Source organism: Vipera berus (assembly GCF_964194415.1).
Source record: "Vipera berus genome assembly, chromosome: 2".
Classification (NCBI taxonomy): domain Eukaryota; kingdom Metazoa; phylum Chordata; class Lepidosauria; order Squamata; family Viperidae; genus Vipera; species Vipera berus.
In genome coordinates, this window is record NC_138203.1 from 235,272,419 (window position 1) to 235,297,427 (window position 25,009).

Sequence of the window (25,009 nt, forward strand, 5' to 3'; positions counted from 1 at the left end):
GGGAATAACCCGCCGGCATTCCTTAACCGGCGGTACCCTAAGAAGGCCCTCCCTGTGGGAGTGCACAGGACGATGGGAAGTTGATGCCGGCAGCAGGTGTTCCCTTAGATAATCCGGACCCAAGCCATTTAGGGCTTTATAGGTCATTACCAGCACATTGAATCTCACCCGGAGGGCAACCGGAAGCCAATGCAGCTCACGGAGTAGAGGTGTTACACGGGAGTATCGGGAAACTCCCATAACAACTCGCGCGGCTGCATTCTGCACCAGTTGAAGCCTCCAAGTGGTCCTCAAGGGCAGCCCCATGTAGAGAGCATTGCAGTAGTCTAACCGGGAGGTCACAAGCGCATGGGTGACTGTGCGTAGGGCATCTCGGTCCAGATACCAGTCAAAGTCTTGCAGGAGCAGCTCGGCAATTTGCAGCAGATCCTAACAAGCCTGGATGCAGAGGGGATGCTTAGTTGCATCATGGGTCCAACAGCCACCGGACACTAACTCACACAAAGTGGAACTGTTGTGCATCCTTTTAAGAGCAGCGTCCCTTATCTGGCCATCACACAAAGCAAACTGCTTGTTTCACATTTTTTTTATAACTTAAAAAGCCAGAGAAGTAGAACCAAGCTGAAATCAGGAGAGCTGCTTATTGCAAACCCCTCCCTTTGTTCCTATTTGTGAGAATAAAGAGGCAACGGAAAGCAAACAACTCAGGGGATTTTCTGTTTCTCTAGTCAAACATAGTATGAACAGTTCAAAAAAAGGCTAATTAAATTCCAAAATCCCTGAGCAAATTCATTAATAGCGATTTTCGAATAAGCAGCTACCTAAAGAAGCTTTCAAGGTGGGGAGTGATTGATATGGAGAAAAAAGAGTGTGGAGAAAGTGGGCATCAGGGAAGGAAATAGTTCCTTAATATGTGGGACAAGCTATTGTTATAAGACACCACAAAGTAGGCAAAATTGTAGTTAGGGTGTTTCTGGATCCATTTTTAAGATCATTTTTTTACACACCATTAGCTCATCTATTTACAGACCTTTACAGTTCATGTTGACATAAATTTGGAATCTTTTGCTACCTTCTGATAATCAAAATCAATGGGGAAACCAGATTCACTTAACAACTGTGTTACTAATTTTACAACTGCAGTGATTCACTTAACAAATGTGTCAAGAAAAGTCATAAAATGGGACAAAACTCACTTAGTAAATTTCTCACAGCAATATAAATTCTGGTCTCAATTGTGGTTGCAATCTGAGGACTACTTGTATAGTAATATAGCAGTACTGGCTTGCATGCTGATGCCTATTGGAGTAGTTGCAATTATGTTTATGTTTGTTTATGTTTTATTTAATTTATATACCGCCCTTCTCCCTGGGGACTCAGGGCGGTTCACAGGGCATATAAATAAAAATACAATACTATACAAAAGTTAAAACAAAGATTAAATCAATGCCCAATTAAAAAAAAACAATAATGCAATCTAAAATGACAATTTAAAACACAACTCCCCCATCAGGCCAGACCGGCCAATTCAAACAAATGGGTCTTCAGACCACGACGGAAAGTTCGGAGGTCCAATGCCGTCCGGAGCTCCACCGGCAGTTGGTTCCACAAAGCCGGGGCACCCACAGAGAAGGCTCTCCCCCTGGGGGCCGCCAGTCGACATTCCCTGACCGGAGGCACCCTGAGGAGGCCCTCTCTGTGGGAACGCACAGGGCGGAGGGGAGTTGAAGCCGGCAGCAGGTGGTCCCCGAGGTACCCCGGACCCATGCCATGTAGGGACTTAAAGATCATAACTAAGACCTTGAACCTCACCCGGAAGACAACTGGTAACCAATGCAGCTCGCGGAGCAAAGGTGTAACATGGGAGTACCGGGAAACTCCCAAGACAACTCTCGCGGCCGCATTCTGTACCAGTTGGAGCCTCCGAGTGGTCTTCAAGGGAAGCCCCATGTAGAGAGCATTACAGTAGTCAAGGCGAGAGGTCACGAGCGCATGAGTGACCGTGCACAGGGCATCCCGGTCCAGATAGGGCCGCAACTGGCGCACCAGGCGAACCTGGGCAAAAGCCCCCCTAGTCACGGCCACTACATGATCTTCTAGGGTAAGCCGTGAATCTAGGAGGACTCCCAAGTTGCGAGCCCTATCCACGGGGGGTAAGAGTTCACCCCCCATAGAAAGAGATGGAACATCTTGAATGTCCCGGGATGCCGGAATGCACAGCCACTCAGTCTTGTCAGGGTTGAGCTGAAGTCTGTTCCTCCCCATCCAGACCCGAACCGCCTCCAGGCAACGGGACATCACAGCGAGGGCATCACTGGGGTGGTTTGGGGTCGAAAAGAAAAGCTGGGTATCATCGGCATATTGATGATACCCAACTCCAAAACCACGAATGATCTCACCCAGCGGTTTCATGTAGATGTTGAACAGGAGAGGCGAGAGAACCGACCCCTGAGGAACTCCACAAACGAGAGACCTCGGGGCCGATCTCTGCCCCCCTGCCAACACCGACTGCGAACGTCCCAGGAGATAGGAGGAGAACCACCGAAGAACCGTGCCTCCCACTCCCAATCCCCTGAGACGCCGCAGCAAGATACCATGGTCGATGGTATCGAAAGCCGCCGAGAGGTCTAATAGGACTAGGACAGAGGAATATCCCCTGTCCCGAGCCCTCCAGAGATCATTCACCAGAGCGACCAATGCCGTCTCCGTGCTGTACCCGGGCCTGAAACCCGATTGGTAGGGGTCCAGATAATCCGCTTCATCCAGGACCAGAGGGAGCTGATGCGCCACCACACTCTCAACAACCTTCGCAAGAAAGCGAAGGTTGGAGACTGGACGAAAGTTGTTCAACACAGCTGGGTCCAAGGCAGGCTTCTTGAGGAGAGGTCTCACCACCGCCTCCTTCAAGACGGTGGGGAAATAACCCTCACTCAAAGAAGCAGATATAACCGCCTGGAGCCAGCTGTATCTCTTTGAGATGGCTGCAAATTGAGGTAATTAGATCTGGACCACAAACATTTATATAACCACCAAGGGCAACAAGTACATTTTTCCTTGCGATGGTGGCGAATATCTGTAGCTAAGATGTAGGATGAGGGTGGAGGTTCATTCTACAAGCATGTGGGTCGGTTTCCATATGTTTTGTTACCAAGCTAAGTAACATCTTCGTCGGAATTTAGGGAATGTCAGTGTTGGTGTTCTGCTTATAAGGGCTTTGTGTGGTCAGTAGGTCTTGTGATGAGAGGATGACTTCTGGTGAGGGTCTTGTGATGGGTCAGGTGTGGGCCATGTTAGGTGAGGGTCTTGTGATGGGTCTTGTGAGGGATCAGGTGTGTTAAGAAAATCCAAATTTTGTGTGTTCTGATTGGCAACAGCTCTTAAGGAAAGGTTATCTGTCTATCTGTCTGTCTGTCTGTCTATCTATCTATCATCAATATCTATATCATATATCACAAGAAGTGACTCTGGGTGGCATACAACAATCAATTGTCCAGAAGGCGCACTGTTGGAGATTGCTGTCCTTCCTCCCACCTCTTTTCCTACCGGATCTGTTATCACCCTAATTAATGTCTATCTCTGTCAGAACAAGGAGATCTTCTTTGGGTTTCAGCCGGCCAATGAGTTTGGTTTTCTAGGAGTACCTACTTGGTCTATGTGGGACCCAAAGGCATTTTCATAAATGATGATGCTGGTAGAGTCTTGTTGCTTATTTTGCAACATATCAACTTCCTACTTCTCTTTATTTAATTTGTGGGGGGAAATATTTTAAAAAGCAGGCAACTAGTGGTATCAATGGAGATGTCTACACTGATTTTGTCCCGCAAAGGCTCCACACTGCCTGTCCATCCAAGGGAACTTGTAAGCAGAAAGAATATAGCCTCAACTACAATTGAGTTTCAACATGATATTGCCACAGATCTGTTTTAAAAGGCAGAAGTGAGAGCGCTCTGCTTCTTACATGCAATGACAGAAGATAATAATTTGTTATGTATTTACAATGAACCTTGGATGCACAATGCTAAAGAAGAACAATCGGAATCCAGGTATCCTAAGAATATATTTTTGAGCTCGATTTTTCATCTCTAACAAGACATTAAATTTTAGGATTGAGAAGTTAAATCTAGCAAGAGAAGGTGGGGAAAGGGGTCATGATTGGCTATGACTAGTTGCAATTAAAAATGTAATTTATTATTCTAGACTACGTGTATAATTTGAATGCAGAGAATTAAGGTTTTCTTTTGAGATGGAAATAAAGATTAATTTTTAATTTCCTTTCTCGATGCACATTTAAGAGCAACAGACTGCGCAGAAAACTATAGGTCAGAATAGCTTTATGGAAGGATGACAATGTTCACTTGGCAGATAATTTAATGCTCCTTGGTAATATTGGACTGCAGCTCCCTCATGTGAGACAAAAGTGGTGGATGATGTGGATACAAAATGATTTGAACAACCTGGCTTGGATCTGAGGTAAAAACAGGACAGTCTCCCGTACTGGGACTTCCTGTGTAAGAGAGCTGGGTGCTACAAGGCAGTTAGCCACTCAGTACCCTTGTATATTACTTCACTAGCCATGATTTTTCCTCAGCAATATTTACTTTTCTGGATATCTCACTGGTTTTACATGCAGGTAGTCCTTGACTTATGACCACGATCGAGTCTAAAATTTCTGTTGTTAACCAAGACAGCTGTTAAGTGAGTTTTGCCTCATTTTACGACTTTTCTTGCCACAGTTGTTAAATGAATCACTACAATTCTTAAGTTAGCAACACAGTTGTTAAATGAGTCTGGCTTCCCCATTGACTTTGCTTGTCAGAAAGTCACAAGAGGTGATCACATGACCCTGGGATAGTACAACCGTGATAAATATGAGCCTGTTGCCAAGCATCCAAATTTTGATCATGTACCATGGGGATGCTGCATGGATCGTAAGTGTGAAAAACGACACAAGTCACTTTTCTTAGCACTGTTTTAACTTCTTTTTTTTGAACAGTCACTAAATGAATGGTTGTAAGTTGAGGACTACCTGTATTATGCATTTAGGAGTGCACTCCACACACACAACCACACAACTCCTCCAATTCCAAGAGATATCAGGACACTGCTTCCCAGATATGATTGGGAAGTCCATATATACCTCTTATGCACTGCTTGTGAAGACTTCCTTATCATCCATTATTGCCCAGTGCAGCTGTAATGGCTCACCTGTTTCAAAACAGAGAAGAAAATATGGATGTGGATATGGAAACCCTGCATCAAAATCCATGTGAGCTTATGAGTGTAATTGTACTGTACTAATGTAATGCCCCACATGTGCTGTTTAGTCTCAGCAGTTGGTCTGGCAAATAAAACAAAGTAAATTTATTTTTAGAGGGGTTTTTTGTCTTTATTATTTCAATTTATATGGCTGTCCACCTCAAACCTCATGATACTATCCACTCCAATTCTTGGCTAAGAGAAATTGCTACATTACCTGCCCTACATGATGTTAATTTTTAAAGGTTATTTAAACGACTTGCGGTAAAACAATGCACCGACCCTTGGCCTTATCTTTATATGCAAGAATTCCTCTGGAACCAATATAGGCCCCATAGGCATTATGAACTATATATCTGTGAATTAAGTTAATAACGAGCATTTGCAGTGTGAGAATAAACAACCCACATTTAATTATTGAAACAGATGAGAATTAAATAAGTGGTTGAAGGAATTTCTAGAGGAGTTAAGAGGGAGTGGAGATTATAGATTTGTTAATATCTATTGAAGAGAAAGTCAGAAATGATTAGGTTTCTTACTTTAGGGGTTTTTTCCTTAGCTTTCTTGCACCTCTTTCTTTCTTCTTTTTTATTTCTTTTCTTTTTTTCTTTAGATTTATCTTTTACTTTATGTAGAATTCTCAATAAGTATGATTAAAAAACAAGAATAAACAGCCCACAGATAGCAGCCATTTTGTGATAGCATTAATACAGTCACAAAAATTCACCAGCATATAATTGTTGCCCAAAACTACTTTTGCTATCACAGTTACTTATACAATTTAGTTTCATCTGACACAGTACTAAGCTATTCACAGTATTGAACTTTCTCTGTTCATAAGATGGTGAAGTAATTGGGGGCAGGGGCTATTAGAATGTGTTCTTCAGAATGGAAAGAAATGGAATGTAACATCTTTAAGGAATAAATTCTGGAGTGGGTTCCCAGTATATGCCCATTTGACTTTAACAGACTAAATAGAAAGAGGCCTGGGCCCTAGAAATTATTGATTTTGAATGGAATAGAATTGAATACTTTATTTGGCCAAGTGTGATTAGATACACAAGGGGTTTGTTTTTGGTGCAGAAGCTCTCACTATACATGCAAAGTAACAGAATGATGATGATACCACCAATAAGAGGGGAAGTAAAAAAGATAATAATAAGAATAAATAAGAATACTATAGCCATACTAGAGGACCAAATACACATAGATATTAGAAGCACTGTGAGAATTAGGTATTCAGCAGAGTGATGACATGAGGGGAAAACCTGTCAGTGTCTACCGGTAGTTGTTTTGACCTGCAATGTCCTATAGAATGTGAGGGGTCTTCAACTATTTTCTCAGCCCTCCAATATACTTTTTAAGATTAGGTCCTGGAAAAACACTGTGCCATCCCTAGGTGCTCCAATCATCAGGGACTAGGAGAAAAGTTTTGATATATGATTTGGGGACAGGAAATATAATGACTACAACTAATCAGGCAGTATTTGCTTCTAATCCTCACTCCAATTCCCAAATCAGGATTTGTGGAACAAAGCAATATACTGTACTGGATTCAAAAAGGTTGCTGTGCAGCCATTTTTGACAGTTCTTAAGATCAGTGACTTCAGCTTCTGGTAACAAACTGCGAGACTCTAGCAGCGTCTGAGCTCAACGGATGGGCTGGATCTCCGGAAATGGCATTTAGATGTTTGTCTTATCTAAACGAGCTTGGAGCTGAGTAAACTGCTCCAAAGAGAGAGAGAGAGAGAGAGAGAATAACCCTGACAACCCCCCCTCCCTAAATTTTTATCACAGCCTCCTAAAGAACTGAAATGAATCAAGCATCAGACACTTATCTTCTAGATGATGTTCAAAAACGCCAGTTAAGCCTGTCATACTGATTAGCTCTTAAATCATTATTTCCAAGGCACGTACACACGCATACACATCTTGCTTCTGAGTGCACAGTAGAGGCCAGCCACATCTGATCACTTTGGTGCAACATTATTTTGTCTATAGCATCATTTGATTCTCCCAAATCTCTGGCTGTTGACATCAGTTACAGCAACTGTAATGAAACAGTTATTCTGGAACATTTACACCATTCCTACCTTAGTCTAATTATAGCAATATAGCAATACCCTGCCCTGCCCATTTCAGTAGGTGCAATTATGGGAGTATGGTGGCATGGAGACAAATCTGAATTCATAAGCTCTTTGAGATGGCTGCAAATTGGGACTATTAAATCTGGACCGCAAACATTTACATAATCACTAGAGGGGCAACAAATAGATTTTTCTTTATTGATTTGCCATCATCTAGTGCAGGGGTTCCCAACAAGGGGTGTGAGATGATATTCCAGGGGGTGCAAAAACGTGGGTTTTCAAAATTATACTGTAGTGTATATTCATAATTTGTTGAATGAATGAACCTTTATTGTCAAAGTACAACCATGTATACATTGAGATTGGCTGAGCCTCCCTTCGTGCCCCCACCCCCAACTCACAGTGACACAAACCCTCCATCTTATTAATTTTAATTTAATTTAATTTAATAACATTTATATACCGCCCTTCTCCCTGAGGACTCAGGGCGGTTCACAGGGCAGAATAAAATAGCGAATACAAACATTAAAAAAAAGATTAAACAAATTGCCCTAGTTAAAAACAATATAAATACAACACTAAAAACCCCCAGAAAAGTTAAAAAACGAAAAATAAAATAACCCCAACACTCCCCCTCAGGCTAGGCCGGCTTGTACAAACAGAAATGTCTTGAGATCGCGACGAAAGGAGCGAAGATCGGGCGCCATCCGGAGCTCAACCGGTAGCTGATTCCACAGCTCCGGAGCGCCCACAGAGAAGGATCTCCCCCTGGGGGCCACCAATCGACATTCTCTGATCGGTGGCACCCTGAGGAGGCCCTCTCTGTGGGAACGCACAGGGCGCAGGGAGCTTGATGCCGGCAGCAGATGTTCCCTGAGGTACTCCGGCCCCATGCCATGGAGTGCTTTAAATACCGTTATCAGTACCTTGAATCCCACAGAGAGGAGGCCCTCTCTGTGGGAACGCACAGGGCGCAGGGAGCTTGATGCCGGCAGCAGATGTTCCCTGAGGTACTCCGGCCCCATGCCATGGAGTGCTTTAAATACCGTTATCAGTACCTTGAATCTCACCCGGAAGACAACTGGCAACCAATGCAGCTCACGGAGCAGAGGCGTAACGTGGGAGTATCGGGAGACTCCCAACACCACTCTCGCGGCTGCATTCTGTACCAGTTGGAGCTACACCATGTGAGCTAACTGCACAACATACAGGCCTCGCAAGTCAATCATGCATAAAGTTTATAAAACTATTTCCCGTTCAAAAGCCTAACAGCCCATGGATAAAAGCTGTTCTTCAGCCTGTTGGTACGGCTGGCTATACTCCTGTATCTCCTACCTGACGGTAGGAGAGTAAAGAGATACCGACCAGGGTGTGAGTCATCCCTGAGGATTTTCCTCACTCTTCCAAGGCAGCGAGCCCTGGCGATGTCATCCAGTGGTGTCAGGGGACAGCCCACAATGTCTTGTGCTGTGCTCACCATGCTCTGTAATGCTTTCCTATCTGCGGCTGTCAGACCAGCATACCAAACCACAGTACAGTACGAGAGGACACTCTCTATAGTAGACCGGTAAAAGAGGGTCATTAGCCGTTGTTCTACTCTGTTCTTCCTCAAGACCCTGAGAAAGTGAAGTCTCTGTTGGGCCTTTCTGACCACCTGGGTTGTATTAACTTTCCAGGTCAGATCTTCACAGAGGTAGTCTCCCAGAAATTTAAAGGAGGAAACTCTCTCCACACAGTCCCCCCCCCCCGATGTAAAGTGGGGCAGGTTCCTCCTTTTTCCTCCAGAAGTCTAGCACCATCTCTTTCGTCTTGCCAATGTTCAGGTGCAAGTTGTTGTTGTAACACCATATGGATAGTTTTTGTACCTCCCCCTGTATGCTGTCTCATCCCTACCTGTAATAAGACCCACTACGGTAGTATCATCTGCAAACTTAATTATCGCAGTAGATGGGTCCAATGATACACAATCATATGTGTACAATGAGTACAGGTAGGGGCTAAGCACGCAGCCCTGTGGCGAGCCGGTGCAAAGCTTCAGGGGGGTGGATAAAGCAGACCCGACCCTCACTGTTTGTAACTGGTCCCTGAGAAAGTCTTGAATCCAATCACAGATGGAGGGGGAAAACTTCAAGTCAGTCAGCTTTTCGATGAGAGTGCTCGGCAAAATGGTGTTGAAAGCCGTTAACGTTGCCATTATTTTGAACTTTTGTAAGGGGTGCAAGTGTTCTAGGAGTGCGGGGTATAGAAAGGGTTGGGAACCACTGATCTAGTGGTTACCTGAAGTTTTGCACTCAGTTTTGATATCCCTACTGCAAACTTTGGGAGTGCAGAAACAGAAATTGTAAATAATGCATGTTCAAGTGCCAGGGCATTGGAAACTCTATCAACCAAATGCTAGGCCCTAGCAGAATGGGTGGGAGAAGACTATTTGCAGATACTGTATCTGTCTTGTACTGTAATGAAATCTGATGGTTACTCATTATGGGCTTTTTCTGTGCCAGTGACCCATTCTGGAATATTTATACCATACCTACCTTAGTCTATTCTGGTGATGAGATTTGCAGATGTCATCCAATTGATCACCTGTTCCTCTTTCTAAATTTCCGCTGCCCACACGCAATATATTTATTTATTTATTTATTTATTTAATTGTATTTATATACCGCCCTATTCCCTGAGGACTCAGGGCGGTTTACAGGGAATTAAAAATCCAAAATACAAAAATTAAGAACCAAATTAAAAAAAAATTAAATTAACCCTGTAGTCAGTTAAAAAAGAACCCCAAATTAAAAATTCCTCCTCAGTCTGGGCCCGAGAGCTCGAAGAGCCAGGTCTTCAGGCCCCGGCGGAATGATCGGAGGTCGGGGGCAGTCCTCAGCTCCACCGGCAGCTGGTTCCAGAGGGCAGGCGCTCCCACAGAGAAGGCCCTATCCCTGGGTGTCACCCGCCGGCAATCTCTCACCGGCGGAACCCTGAGCAGACCCTCCCTGTGGGAGCGCACTGGGCGAAGGGCGTTTGATGCCGGCAGCAGGTGTTCCCTCAAATAACCCGGACCCAGGCCATGTAGGGCTTTATAGGTGATAACCAGCACCTTGAATTTCACCCGGAGGGCAACCGGAAGCCAATGCAGCTCGCGGAGTAGAGGTGTTACATGGGAGTATCGGGAAACCCCCATTACAACTCGCGCGGCCGCATTCTGCACCAGTTGAAGCCTCCGAGTGGTCTTCAAGGGCAGCCCCATGTAGAGAGCGTTACAGTAGTCCAAACGGGAGGTCACAAGCGCATGAGTGACTGTGCGTAGGGCGTCTCGGTCCAAATAGGGACGCAACTGGCGCACCAGGCGAACCTGTGCAAAAGCCCCCCTGGTCACGGCTCCTATATGATCTTCAAAATTGAGCCGTGAATCCAGGAGGACGCCTAAGTTGCGAGCCCTATCAACGGGGGGCAACACCTCACCCCCCATCGTTAGAGGTGGAATAACATGGTTAACCCGAGACGCCAATATGCAGAGCCACTCAGTCTTGGCGGGATTGAGACGAAGCCTGTTTCTCCCCATCCAGACCTGAACCGCCTCCAGGCACCGGGACATCACGGAGAGGGCATCACTGGGTTGGTTTGGGGTGGAAAGAAAAAGTTGGGTATCATCAGCGTACTGGTGATACCCCACCCCAAAACCACGAATGATCTCACCCAGCGGCTTCATGTAGATGTTGAACAGGAGAGGCGAGAGAACCGACCCCTGAGGAACTCCACAAACGAGAGACCTCGGGGCGGATCTCTGCCCTCCTGTCAACACCGACTGCGAGCGGCCCTGGAGGTAGGAGGAGAACCACCGTAAAACGGTGCCTCCCACTCCCAACCCCCTGAGACGTCGCAGCAGGATACCATGGTCGATGGTATCAAAAGCCGCTGAGAGATCTAATAGGACCAGGACAGAGGAGCAGCCCCTGTCCCTAGCCCTCCAGAGATCATTCACCAGTGCGACCAATGCCGTCTCCGTGCTGTGTCCGGGCCTGAAGCCCGATTGGTACGGGTCCAGATAATCAGTTTCCTCCAGGAACATAGGGAGCTGATGCGCCACCACACTCTCAACAACCTTCGCCAGAAAGCGAAGGTTGGAGACTGGACGATAGTTGTTTAAAACAGCCGGGTCCAAAGCAGGCTTCTTGAGGAGGGGTCTCACCACCGCCTCCTTCAGGGCGGCAGGGAAGACACCCTCCTTCAAAGAAGCAGTTATTACTGCATGGAACCAGCCTCGTGTTCCCTCCCGAGCCGCATAAGCTAGCCAGGAGGGGCACGGATCCAACAAACAGGTGGTGGAGCTCAGTCTCCCCATGATCCTGTCCACATCATCAGGGGAAACAGGGTACCACAAATCACCTTGAGGTGTATATATTTCAAACATTTCACACATGAGGCCTCTCCCCTTCTATTTATGCCAGTATTACTTAACTGAGCAGAAGCAAGAGTAGAGGACAATCATTTGTACTATAAACAATCAGCATTCTGATTAACTAAGCATTTACATAGTCATTGCAAAGCCAAAGTTCAATATGCTAAGCTGTTAATTATAATTAGACAACCCCTGTGACCCATTGGGTCATCCTTTGAGGAAAAAGGTAGTGGAGTCTGATGTGCCCAGAATGAATGTTACATTTTAGGCGAATTTTATATATTTACCCCTATACTGGACAGTCCTGTGATCATTTAAGAACAGTATACTATATATTATAAATTGAATGATAATTCTATAATAAGTCAATATTTAGTCACCTAAACAGATAAACAGAATGACCAAAAAAGCAGCAAGAGAAAGCAGAAGTGACTTGCAAATTCCTGCTGGCTTCCCCATTGACTTTGCTTGTGAGAAGCTAGCAGGGAGCATCAGAAAACAGCATCATGTGACTGTGGGGACACTGCAATAGTTACAACTTTGCAAATAAACCTGGTCTGAAAATTGTGTAAATTTTAATTCCACAAGAATAATGGGTCCTGGATGTTTATGCATTCTTTAAGTTAGTGGATTTAAGATACCTTGATTCAAAAACTGTTGCAGTATAATGCACTGTTTGGGCTAATTAGGATAGAGAGAGATAAATACAATGAGAATTTTAGCAGTATATAAATTTCAAAACAGAGTGGCACAAGTATACTAAGCAAAAGTCAAACAAACCACGTTTTGGTTTTATATAGTTTATATAGGCTATACAATATAGGCTATACAATATCCTAAGCTGCCCTGTGGTAAGATGGGCAGCCAATTAATAAATAAATAAAATAAATAAACCACATGAGGGTTTAGCACATTATACGAACTAAGTCTAAATTTGATATTTGATATTGGCATCTTGAGAAACTTCAGGATCTGGGTTTTGATTTTGTGAAGACAGTGTTCAACATCCTTTAAAGAATTCCAGGACTGAAGATCAATACTCAAGGAAATATGTTTATTGTATTTTCCAATCCTAATGTTCTCTTAACCTGAACATAAAGAACATTGAAAAGAAGTCCAGACCAAAACTCCATGTAATCTCCATTCATTTGCCTCTCTCTTTAGCAAATTAATGATTATCATCACATTCTGTGGAGGTAAATTACTTCAATTAATTTGTATTGGGAAAATACATGTATTCTTGTGTTTGTTCCCTCCCACTCCATTTCATGGCAGAAACAAAAAATTGTTTTTATCATGAAGACTGGATAAACCTAGCTTATAAAGTAATAGATAAAGCTATTCAAGCATCAGAAAAATTCAGAAGAAATTCTTCACATCATACATGAATACAAGAGCATGTCTATTGTTCAATAAAGCACATATGCCTTTTGTCAGATCTCTATGAATGCATGTAAAAATATGCAGCTGCTTTAATAGCTCAGATCATTAAAACAGTATATCTTTAAGGCACTCTTAAAGCAGAAACACTGTTTTCACTCTTAAGCCTGAAAAATAGATACAAGGTTTTAATTAATAGCAGGGAGGTTCTGGGTTTGCACCCATGTGAGGTCTGACATAAATCTTCCAAATAATTTTCAAAGCATGCCTGCCCTGCATATTGCTGTAACCTCAGCAGAATTGGTATTTGCCTCATTTCATTTGGATTAAGAGGATAAATGCCTTTCCTAATTATGGGGCACCAACGTTGTAAGGCATTGAATAGAAATAAGTTCTCTCATATCCTGGAGAATTTGCAGTCCAAAATCTGACATATCTTGATAACAGATATTAAAAGAATGGCAGAAGAGAAGATGGAAATTGCCATGTGCTCTCACTGACAATTCTTCATATTTCCAATATCTCAAAGGGACTTAATTTGTCATTGTTAGGAATTTTACTCCTAGGGACCTGACCTTGAAGGAATGACAGCTCGAGTCTAATCACCTATAGAATCAAATGTGTAATTTTTACTAAGCCTGAGCTGCTTGTGGCAGTCGCTTTCACCTTTCACCTGCAACTGCTGCTCTCTCTGTCCTTACAATATCTATCACTGGAGAAGCCACTCCTTCATCAAACCCCATATCAAAATCTGGTAATTTATAGTATTTCCCATTGGTATATCAACACATTCTTGCTCAGCCCATTTTTGGGAAACTTGGGGGTGGGTGGGCGGGATTTGCTCCCAGTGTTAAATTAGATGTCATTTGACAAGGTTATAACATCCATGTAGTTTAATTTAACAAGATAAAGAGAAGGTACCGGTATTTCAACCAACAGTGAGTTCAATTTCCTAACAATGACCTTTTCACCACTTCATCAATAATTTTTAGAACTTAAATGCTCACTTATTTTTTTTAGGCCACCAAATGCTAATGCTCCAATTGATATAAAAATCTTCCAAGATATTCTTCAAATTCTGATTCACATTGATGGGCCAATTCACATAGGGTCCTATGTAAGCAATCTTGAGAAGAAGCATGTTTGAATATATAAATATACCTGTTTTAAAAAATAAAACTAGAGTTAAATATGATGCCTGTTTTTCACCTAAGAAGGTTGGCAGCCTTTATAGTATGGTTAGAATCACAAATAGTTATGAATTTTTTTCCTAATAATACTGGTTTACAAGAGCATTGAGGACAAATTACTGGCCTTCCTGATAATTGTTTGCCTCAAGTGACTATATTTGGGCATACGAATCTGGATGACATCTAGATGACAGCAAACCGATACAGACTATTTATACTTTCCAATCATCTACTAGTCTTTGTAGGATTTCTGTGGCCTAGGAATCATGTATAAGTTTAGTGTCTTTGAACTCTGTCAGAAAAATGCCTTTAAACTCTGCTACATTATGTTTTGTTGCCCATCCTTGTGTTACTATGTCTTACGCTGCCCTCATCACCTCAGTCTCCAAGACCGGTCCAGGCTCCCCAATCTCACAGTTGCAGAGAAGATGTTCTACAGGAAAGGGCAATAAACACAAGTACATTTGTTTTAGGTCTGGAACATGGATGCAGGTACATTGTTTTAGATCCGAGGCATAAGATCGTCTGTACGTATTTCCTTTACACCATCACCAGATTCTGGGTGCCATAGGAGTACAGCTAATCTGGTGCCTCTTCTGTGTTGAGAGTTGAATATACTCTACAGGCGGTCTCATAAATGTAGTGGTCTCATCAGAAGGAATTTCGATAAGGAGCAAAATTGGTATGCAGATGATGGGTTTTGAGTAGAAAACTAAGAATGCTGCTATGAGAATAAGGCCCTGTGTGGAATGAAGCTTGGGATAAGGTGAAAGGACAAAGTGGATGGCCCTTGTGTTCTCCCTTCTCTGAAAAACAGCCTATATTCATCACATAAGCCGTGGTCTGGTTCAGTATTTTTGCATCTTGGGTCTTGGGGCTAGTAACATATACACTTTCATGCCAAAATGCATTGGGCCAGAACTGCTGCACTGAGGGAGAGCTGCTACTAATCCTGCCCCATGTATCCTGGACGTATATCCCATCGCCACCTCCAATAATCCTACCCTTGAGGATAAGAAGTAGTGTGCTTGTAAATATTTTTCAAGTAAAGAAAATTAAAAAAAATGTGAGAAACCCCAATTCAGATATAAAAGATTTTCTCAAGAACAACAACAGACACTCTTGATGGGGAAATAAAACTGAAATCTGATTAAAGCTAATGAATCAGCAGTGCCGACACTATCTCTAAACCCAACACCCTTTCCTTTCCGTGACTGCACCCTGTTCATTTTTTTAAAAATTTATTTTTTTTGCAAAACCCCTTTCCCGCAGCCTCTCCCCATTCTCATGCCCAAGCTGAGGTTAAGGCTGATAAGAGGAATGCTCATATTTGAGTTTGCAGGATCATTCCCTTGTTCATTTGATTAGAAAACTATTGCTTCATCACTTCCTGCAAGAGCATCTCAAAGCTCCCTCTTTCCGGCCTTGGGTTTCCTCACTTGTGCAGTTCTGGGGATGTTCTTCATGCATATGTTTCTGAGGATTTCTCGGTTCTTCTAGTAAAAAAATAAAATGAAAGTCCCATTATCAGTAAAAGGGACTGTTGAAGTTTCTTCATGACCACAGGGAAGAAAAGATTTTTTCCCAATAGGTCAGGTTAGTTAACTACTGAGTCTTTATTTATATTTATATTTCACGTTGCTAAACTGCCTACCTACCTTAGAGAGGGATACTTTATTCTTCCACTGGCCTTCCAGCTCCAATGGTTGCCTCCACCCAACTGAGCTGAAAGTTTATCCTTCTTATAATTATAATTATCTGGGGCTATTCTACCCATTCAGGGGCATTTGAACAATGAATCAGTTGAATCTGGAACATCAGAAATCAATAGAAATATTGCAATGTCAGGGAAAAAATGCAGATTTTATTTCCAATCAAGTTTTCTTTCTCCCTCTCCATCTTCCTCTCTCTCTCTCTCAAGAATATTTCAGCTAAACTAAAGTGAATTCAGCCAGTCAATACTGATGGCTTTAAAAAAAGGCAAATATAACAAAAAATATGTTCAAATATACATTAAAACAATGGCTTAAAATGTGTCAACCCTTACAGAAACAAACACACTTAAAAATAAAATGTTAACTTGCTATATTTGGAAAAACTGAATAAATTCAACTTCCGCATTATATTTGTAATAATCCCTGTATAGGGGCATTCTCTCTAAATGAGAGTGAGAGAATATACTTTCCTCTATAAAAATAATGGGGTTTTCTCTTCGCTTTGGGAAACACTGCAAATTACAACAATTAGAGGAGGGGCTATAGAGAGAAAATATTTCCTAATATTCTCTCCAGACATTTTTAACATATTCTGGATCCTGTCTGAATCTTCCAACTTCATAATTGCCAGAACGATGGCTTCCTTTTCAATTTCAGTTTATATATTTCAAAGATGCTAATGAAAACTTTAATCATACATTTTCCCCTTGAACTCTGTAGTGTACATTTTATTAATATTACAGTTTCATCCTACTGGGCTTTTCATCATTCTTGGATTGTCCTTACCTGTATTAACTCATTATGCTCTTCCTGGCAATGTAGAAGAAATATGTCATTGGATGTCTCATATCGCAGTAACCATTAGAATCAAATTGTCTTTCTTCATCAATTTGCAAGTAATGGGGTGTACTTCTGAAAACTTTGTCTAAGCAATATTAGTTTTAAAAGGACTTATCCTGGAGGAATTTACATTTTAAATTCCTGTCTCTGTGAAAAGAAGCAGGATAGTTTGTATTAGAGGGAGTTGTGTACAGGTTCTCTGTATTAAGAGATGCTGCAAACATAAATAATTATGAATGTTTCTATAGATTTAAAAATTCCCTTTAAAATACTGGATCTGAATATTCAGTTGTAAATGTGAACAGAGGAGCTGAATAGATTTTTACCTATCCACACATTTGTATTTTTTGTACTTTTTGTCTAATTATCTTCAGCATGTACAGACTTGTTTTTATTTCTATTGTTAAGATTTTGATCAAAGATGATTCACATTTCATTTCTTATATTTTCTTATTATGGCTACTATTTTTCAATCTTGTGAGTAATTGATAACATTGAGGTATATTATATTCATTTCTCATCTGTTCATAATATATCAACAAAATTATTTTTAACAAATGAAAATAGTCTTTTACTTTTAAAGTGTATTCCTTAATTTTCAACAATGCCTCTCCGCTCCCCCATTTTACTATAAGAGCCAATCATGTTCATTCCAATGTTTCACATAGTCTGGAAATATTCAGGACAACAAAAGACTCCTGAGAAGCAGTTCATGGACAGTAAATATCTAGGAAAGTATTGCAGGAGGAAATAAATGTCCTGATTATACAGAAAACCTTGCCTCTGCTTCAATTCAGTACAATTAAGACAACTTTCCTGCTTTCGTTTTTCTTGGCATTAACATAAAAATATTCTGTGCATATAAAGGACTTGGATGGGATGTTCAACAAAAAGCTGGTCAAAAGGGGACATACACAAATCTCTGGAAAATAACTTGGACGATCTCAAGAATGCCTGCCAAGTCTAACTTGAGCCGCATGCTTGAAGCTTAAGGCCTTCTTTCTCCTGGCTTCAGGCCATCCCAAAGTAACTTTATAATATGCACATTATCTAGTCCAGATGTTGGTATTGGTCTACACTTTGGGCAGGCAGTATTTGTGAACCAGTACATATGCACAACAGAATCACAATCACAGTAGAGAAGTTTCATGTTAAGATTTTGATAAAAGAATTCTGAAAGAAGGAGGAGGAGGAGAAAGAGGAACATGAGCTTAATTCAAATAAAAAACAAATAGAAATATAGTTTATAGATTAAAGCACCAGGTTACAAATCGGGAGATCATGACTTCTAGTCCTGCCTTAAGATGAAGCAAGCTGGGTGACTTTGGGCCAGCCATTCTCGTTCAGCCCAGGAAGAGAGCAATGGCAAACCACTTCTGAAATCTTGTCAAGAAAAGAGCAGGGACTAGTCCAAGCCAAGCAGTCAGCAGAAATCAACACTGACACAAAGAGAAACAAACAAATAAATGGAGCAAAAGTCACACGGTGAAAGTTTATTATAGGCTACCTGGTCAGGCCAAAGATACCGATGAGATTTTTCTCCATCAAATGATCAGTGATAATAATGTGGGCTTTCAATTATCTTGGTATCTACTGAGAATCGAATTCTGCCAAGACCAAGAATCATAAGCCCAACAGGTTCTTTTCCTTTCCTGATGATAACATTATTTGTTAAAAGATAGAAGGAAGAAAGAGAACCAATTTGGCGTAGTGGTTAAGACATCAGGCTAAAAACCATAAAACTGTGAGCTGAGTTCTAATCCCACCTTAGGCATAAAGTCAGCCTGATGACCTTGGCCTAGTCACTTTCTCTCAGCCCTAGGAAGAAAGCAAGAGCAACCCCATTTTTGGAAAAAACTTGTCAACAAAATCTGCAGACATAGATCCAGACAGTCTCCAAGAATCAGAAGAAGTAAAAGAAAGAAGAAAGGTTCTAATATCCTGAACCTAATCCTAATCAAATAATAATTTAAAGAAGTGAAGATGATTGACAGCTTGGGAGAAGTGGTCATTTACTCTCAAGTAAATAAGAGTATTCCATACTGGACTTCTGAAGAATGAATAACGATTATTCTAAGGAAAAATAGTTCTGACCCAATTTTATTGAAATCCTGAAGGGAAGTCTCCAGGGTGAGATGGATTACATCCCAGCACATTGAAGAACGAACTGAGGTGCTTGTAGGATCAGTCAGGAATCTCTGAGAACTAACTGTCCCATGGCAGCCATTTTGTAACTGTACATGTGACCCACTGTCAAAAATCCACACATTTTGTGCTACCCACAAGCACAAGGTGGCTTCCTGTGTTCAGCATAAAGTCCTCATTCTGGTTAATAAAGATTTCTTTCATTTCAGCAGATAGTCCCATATTTCAGCTTAATAGTAGATTGTATTAGTGCAACAGTTCTTCTGAGCTTGCAGTATTAAGAAATAATTGTCAATTAATTCTTTTTATAAAGAAAGTGTAGTTTGTCCTGGGCTGCCAGGTTAAGTGATCCAGCATTTCTATGCTGCTGTTATCTCTTGTTGCCTCTGCACTTTGCCACCACTGTGAGATGTGCTGAAATAAGCTGTTGAGTTTGCAAAGGCTTCTCTAGTTCCTCATCCATTTTGAAACCTACCAAAAATCCATTTATAAAGAACTATATGGCAGGAATCATACTGCATTTAAAAGAAACCCAGGGAAACAGATTTTTGCATCAGAGAATGCCTACAGCAAGTGTTATACTCCACGTCTATTAAAAGAAGTTAAAAAGAAAGTTTTTCTTCCGTTTCAAACACATATCCGCTGACTGACTAGACAGAAAATGGTAAAAATTCCTAGTGCAGATTCATGGATACTCATCAGATTTGTGCACCTGCTTAGTGGTGGATAACTTTTGCCAAATATTTCAGTGGTGGAAAAAGAAACCTGAGGTTTCACCTGACAGCTTCACACAATTCAGCCAGTGTAAGGAAGGCTGCAGCCTTCCACTGTTTCCAGCAAAGACATATCCACACACCGCACAAACAACACACGCACACACACATTCCTTGTTTCTCTGATCTTGGCAATATGTGCCAGAAACCTGTCAACTTGTTAAAAGTACATTAATGCAAATACCAAAGCTTTCAGTTATGTTTATGCTAATAGAGCGCCTTTTCCTCTATGACAGGTCTGAGTGAACATTTGGTAACAGGAAAATTAATTCCAGCTGTTGAAATTGATTTTAAAAAAAAAGAACATAGGGTAATAAATAAATATGTGTCACCCATATACACAACACAAGCAAATAGCTCCCAAAATAAAGAATAAAAGAAAAATATAAATGTAGAAAAACTGAACAACTCTCCCTTTTGGGAAAAAAACACTTTTCATAATTTTATTTTATTCATTAAATTTATAGGCCGTCCTATAACTTCACAAGTTTGAGAAGCAAATAGTACATAACAAGTTCAAACAATACAAAAACAAATGTCTGGAAAAAATAACACACTAATTGGCAAACTGATTCCCTCCCCCTCCCCCTCCCCCCAAAATAGGGTCAGCCCCTATCCTAGCCCAAGACCTGAAGAACAGCCAGGTTTTACAAGCTCATTTAAATAAGGGGAAGATGGGGGTGGTTAACAAGAATCTCTGGGGAGTTATTATTTTAGGGAGACACTGAGATAGAGAGGACCTGTTTCCTGGGTCTCATCAGAGGACATTGTTTAATTGATGGGACCCAGAGACTATTGACTCTATCCAATCAGGTAGAAAATACAGAAGGCAAGTAGTTCTTCAGGTAACCAGGCCCTATGCCTTGAAGGGCTTCATAGGCGATAACCAACAACTTGAACTACACAGAGAAATCTTCAGATAACCAGTACAGCTCACAAAGCAGAGGGATTACAAGGTATTTGGAGACATGCCCTAACTGTCTATTTCACTTCATTCTCAACCAGTTGCAACTTCCAAGTAGTCTTCAAGAGCAGGTTCATGTAAAGTGCATTGTGATAGTCCTAACATTTGCAATCAAGACTTCAAAATTACAGAATAACAGAGTTGGAAGGGACTTGGGAGGTCAAGTCCAATCCCTGGCTTAATCAAGAGATCCCATACCATTCCAGACAAATGCCTGTCCAATCTGTTCTTAAAAACCTTCAGTGATGGAACGCCCACTACTTCATTATTCCTTATTAGAAGAAAGCTCAAATTTGCTATGTGGTAGAAAAATACAAAGTCACTCTAGAAAGAATTGGCCAGCATTTCAGCATTCAGTACTGAGGAAAGAAATGGCAAGTATTTCATTTTTTATTTATTTATTTATAAGGTCCCTTTGCTTTTTATCCTTTTGCATCTGAACTTTGTCAAGAATCCAAATGCAGCTCCTTTGTGATAGCCCAATTTATTTAAAGATAGATAATATTGATATGTTCTGTGCTTCTGTAAGATTTCCTCACTTTTTCATATAACCTAAGGCAGAAATTAGTCAGATTCCTTATTCCAGTTATGTCCCTCTGATCAGTGTCTGGATGAAATTAAATCTTCTACGTTTGATATATTTTATCTGAGCTAGCCTGCAATTACTTCTAGACATCCGTCACAACACAATGCAATACAGTAAGATCCAGGGAAATCCATTGAGACTTATCTGGGAAGAGGCATCAAAACAGGGGAACGCTGCACAAGAACAACTAGGAATTGTTGGATATTCATTGCTATTTTCATTGCTGGATAGGCCTGGTTTTCCCAATGTGCCTGAGTCGGATGAGCCTAGCATGTAGTTTATTTGATGGTTGTCAGCAGAGCGGGGGAGGAGAGATTATTGCTTTTTTATTGTTTTTATATTGAGCTTTTAAATTTGTAAACTGCCCGGAATCACTGAGGGTGAGGGTTGGACAACCATATAAACTTTCTTAAATAAATAAATATTCATTAGTTTACATACATAGGTGAAGGTTATAGTACAGAAAGAGCTGAGGTGACTTTAATGGCTTTAGATAGCCAAATGAAGAAAAGAATTTTTATCCCCAAATATGTTGGCCCCCTTTTATTAGGTGGAAAGGACCTAGCTGCAGATGTAAATACAAAATAATTCAAGGGTTTAACCTGGGTTTCAAAGGGTATCCCACAGATTTCTATATATTTCACCTTGAATGTGAAGAGAACACCTGTTAGCTCCCCCTACTTATTCTGTTAGACACTTTAATCAGCATAATAAGAGGCATTACAGTCTGCCTTTGGTATATATGCTTGCTTCTAATATCCATTCACATATGCAGTAGCTCTACCACTACACAGGGAAATGGCAATTTATTTATTTCTGGCATCTTCCATTCAAAGATTTGGATAAAAGATGATGAAAAGACCGCTGATTAAGATCAAGGACAGATGCAGTCAGAATGACCAATCTCAGGCTAGATAGATTACAGTATTATACTGTAGTAGAAGATAGCTACCTTATGTCTCTACTTAGAGAATTGAAATCTTCTTCTTGGAATATGAATGACAAGGATCATCTTGTATGAAGCAGCACCTCAGAATAACAGCCATAGTTATTACAGTAATGGACTTCCAGAGCCCCCATTGTACTAGATTCTGTATTTCCAGACTGGGACTGCAAAACCACCCACATGTTCACAGAAGAATAGCACAACAGCATGTCTTTTTTGAATCCAAAGGATATTATTTTTATAAAACTTTTATTCATAAAACATGAAACTCAGTCAACTGAACACTCAAATTGACTGGCATTAATGGTTGACACGGGTTGCTGCCAGCATCCTAGGTATCAACCAGGTATCTCCTTAAAATGTAAAATGTTCCGAGTAGCGCAGTTTTTCGTAGCTTTGCTGGAGTTATTGCAAGAAGCTGCAATTTCTTGATGTATTTTGTAAAGTTTTTGGACATAGTTCCCAGTGCCCCGATGACAATGGGTATCACTGTTATGCGTTTCATCCATAATCGTGCAGTTTCGATGGCCAGGTCGCAATATTTTGTAATTTTTTCCACTTCTTTTTCTACGACTCTGGCATCTCCTGGTACAGCAATATCAATCAACTGTACGCTTTGGTTCTCTACAACTGTGATATCTGGCGTGTTGTGTTCCAAATGGCTATCTGTATTTGGAAGTCCCACAAGATCTTCACCCTCTCATTCTCGACAACTTTTTCCACCCTATGTTCCCACAACTTTTCGGACACAGGCAAGTCGTATTTTTTACACAATGCCCAGTGGATTAGTTTAGCAACTCTGTCATGTCTAGTTTTGTAATCAGTTTGCACGATTTTTCTGTACTTTGATTCACATAGTCATTCAAACTTCATTTTTCTTCTTCTACAGTTTGGTAGATTTGCAGTAGCCCTCTGCCCCCTATTCTTCTTGCCAGGTACAATCTGTCGATGTCACTTCATGGATGTAGAGCATGGTGCATGTTCAAAAGTTTACACGTTTTCCGGTCTAGGTGTTCCAATTCGGCCAATGTCCAATTGATAATTCCAGCTGGGTAGCGTATCACTGGGACTGCCCATGTATTAATGGCTTTAATTATGTTTCCACCATTCAGCTTTGATTTTAGTATTTTGCAGACTCTTCTGATGTATATCTTTTGTGTTGACTCTTTGACTTTTCCATTCAAGATGTTATCTGCTTCCAATATGCCTATGTATTTGTAACCATCATCCTTTGCTAGTGCTTTCATACTACTTCCATTTCCCAGTTCTATTCTTTCTATTTTTCCTATTTTTCCTCGTTGCATGGAAAATATAGCACATTTTCCAAGTCCAAAGTCCATTCTGATGTCACTGCTAAACAATTGAACTGCGTTGAGTATTGATTCAAGTTCAGTGTGGCTTTTCGCATACAGTTTTAAGTCATCCATGTATAGTAGATGGTTTATCTTGCCATGCTGGCTTGAGATGTGGTATCCCAGTTTTGTGTTTCATAATATTATTGTCAATGGAATTAATGTGATGTTGAACAGTAGTGGTGAAAGTGAGTCCCCTTGGAAGATTCCTTGTCTGATGTTGATTTCACCAATGTTCTCCCCATTTGCTGTTAGAACTGTTTTCCATTTTTGCATATTTGCTTTCAAAAATGTACAGATGTTTTTGCTGATTCCAAAGTTTTCCAAACCCGCATTAATCCAACTGTGGGGTAATGAGTCAAATGCTTTCTTGTAATCAATCCACGCCATATTTAAATTTGTTTTTTGTCGTTTTGCATTTTTAAGTACCATTTTGTCAATGAGCAGTTGATCTTTTGTTCCTCCTGATTTTTTATAATTTCCTTTTTGTTCTGCTGAATACAAATTGTTTTCCATCAGATGATTGAATACTGAATTTGCCAGTATTCTTGTAAAAAGTTTGAACGTTGTTGGCAGACAAGTAATTGGGCGGTAGTTGCTTGGTTCTGTGCTCTTTTCAGGGTCTTTCATTATCAAGTATGTTCGACCAGCTGTTAACCATTCTTCACTTGTGGCATTTTGAAGCATTTCATCAAGCTGAGTGGCCATGCGGTGATGGAGGCTGGTGAGGTGTTTCAACCAGTATCCTTGCAGCTCATCCAGGCAAGGTGCACTCCAGTTCTTGACCTTCTTTACTTGTTTTGCAACCATATCAGTGGTTATTACAATATCCTCCATTTTGTTTTGTGTTGCTTGTTTTGGATATCTTTGATCCAGGAGGCAGTTTTATTATGTTCCACTTGGTTTTCCCACAGTTCTTTCCAAAAGTTTAAGGTTTTTTCTTCACATGGTAGAATAGTAGTTTGGACTTTATTTTAGTCAAGTGACCGATAGAAGAGGTGTTGGTTTCTTCTGAACTGGACGTTTTCACGATATTGTTTTATTCGTCCTTCATATCTTTCAATTTTCTTTGCTGTTGCTATTACACGCTGTTTTAGGTTTTCCATGATTTCTGTTATTGTTTTTTCCTCCAGGTTATATTTTTTGTATAAACTATTTTTCAGCTTTTCGTTCTTTAGTTTTCCTTCTTTCAAGTATTTCAATTTGCTGACATCTCCTCATAGTTTTTTTGTTTTATTTTCAAGTCGAATTTTCCACTTTGGTGTTCCAGTGGGTTTCTTTTTTAGCATTTTATAACCCAATTCTGCAGTTATAATGGCGGCTGTACTGTACATTAGTTGGTTTGTTTCATACAGTGTGCTGGATGGGATGGAAGTTAAAAT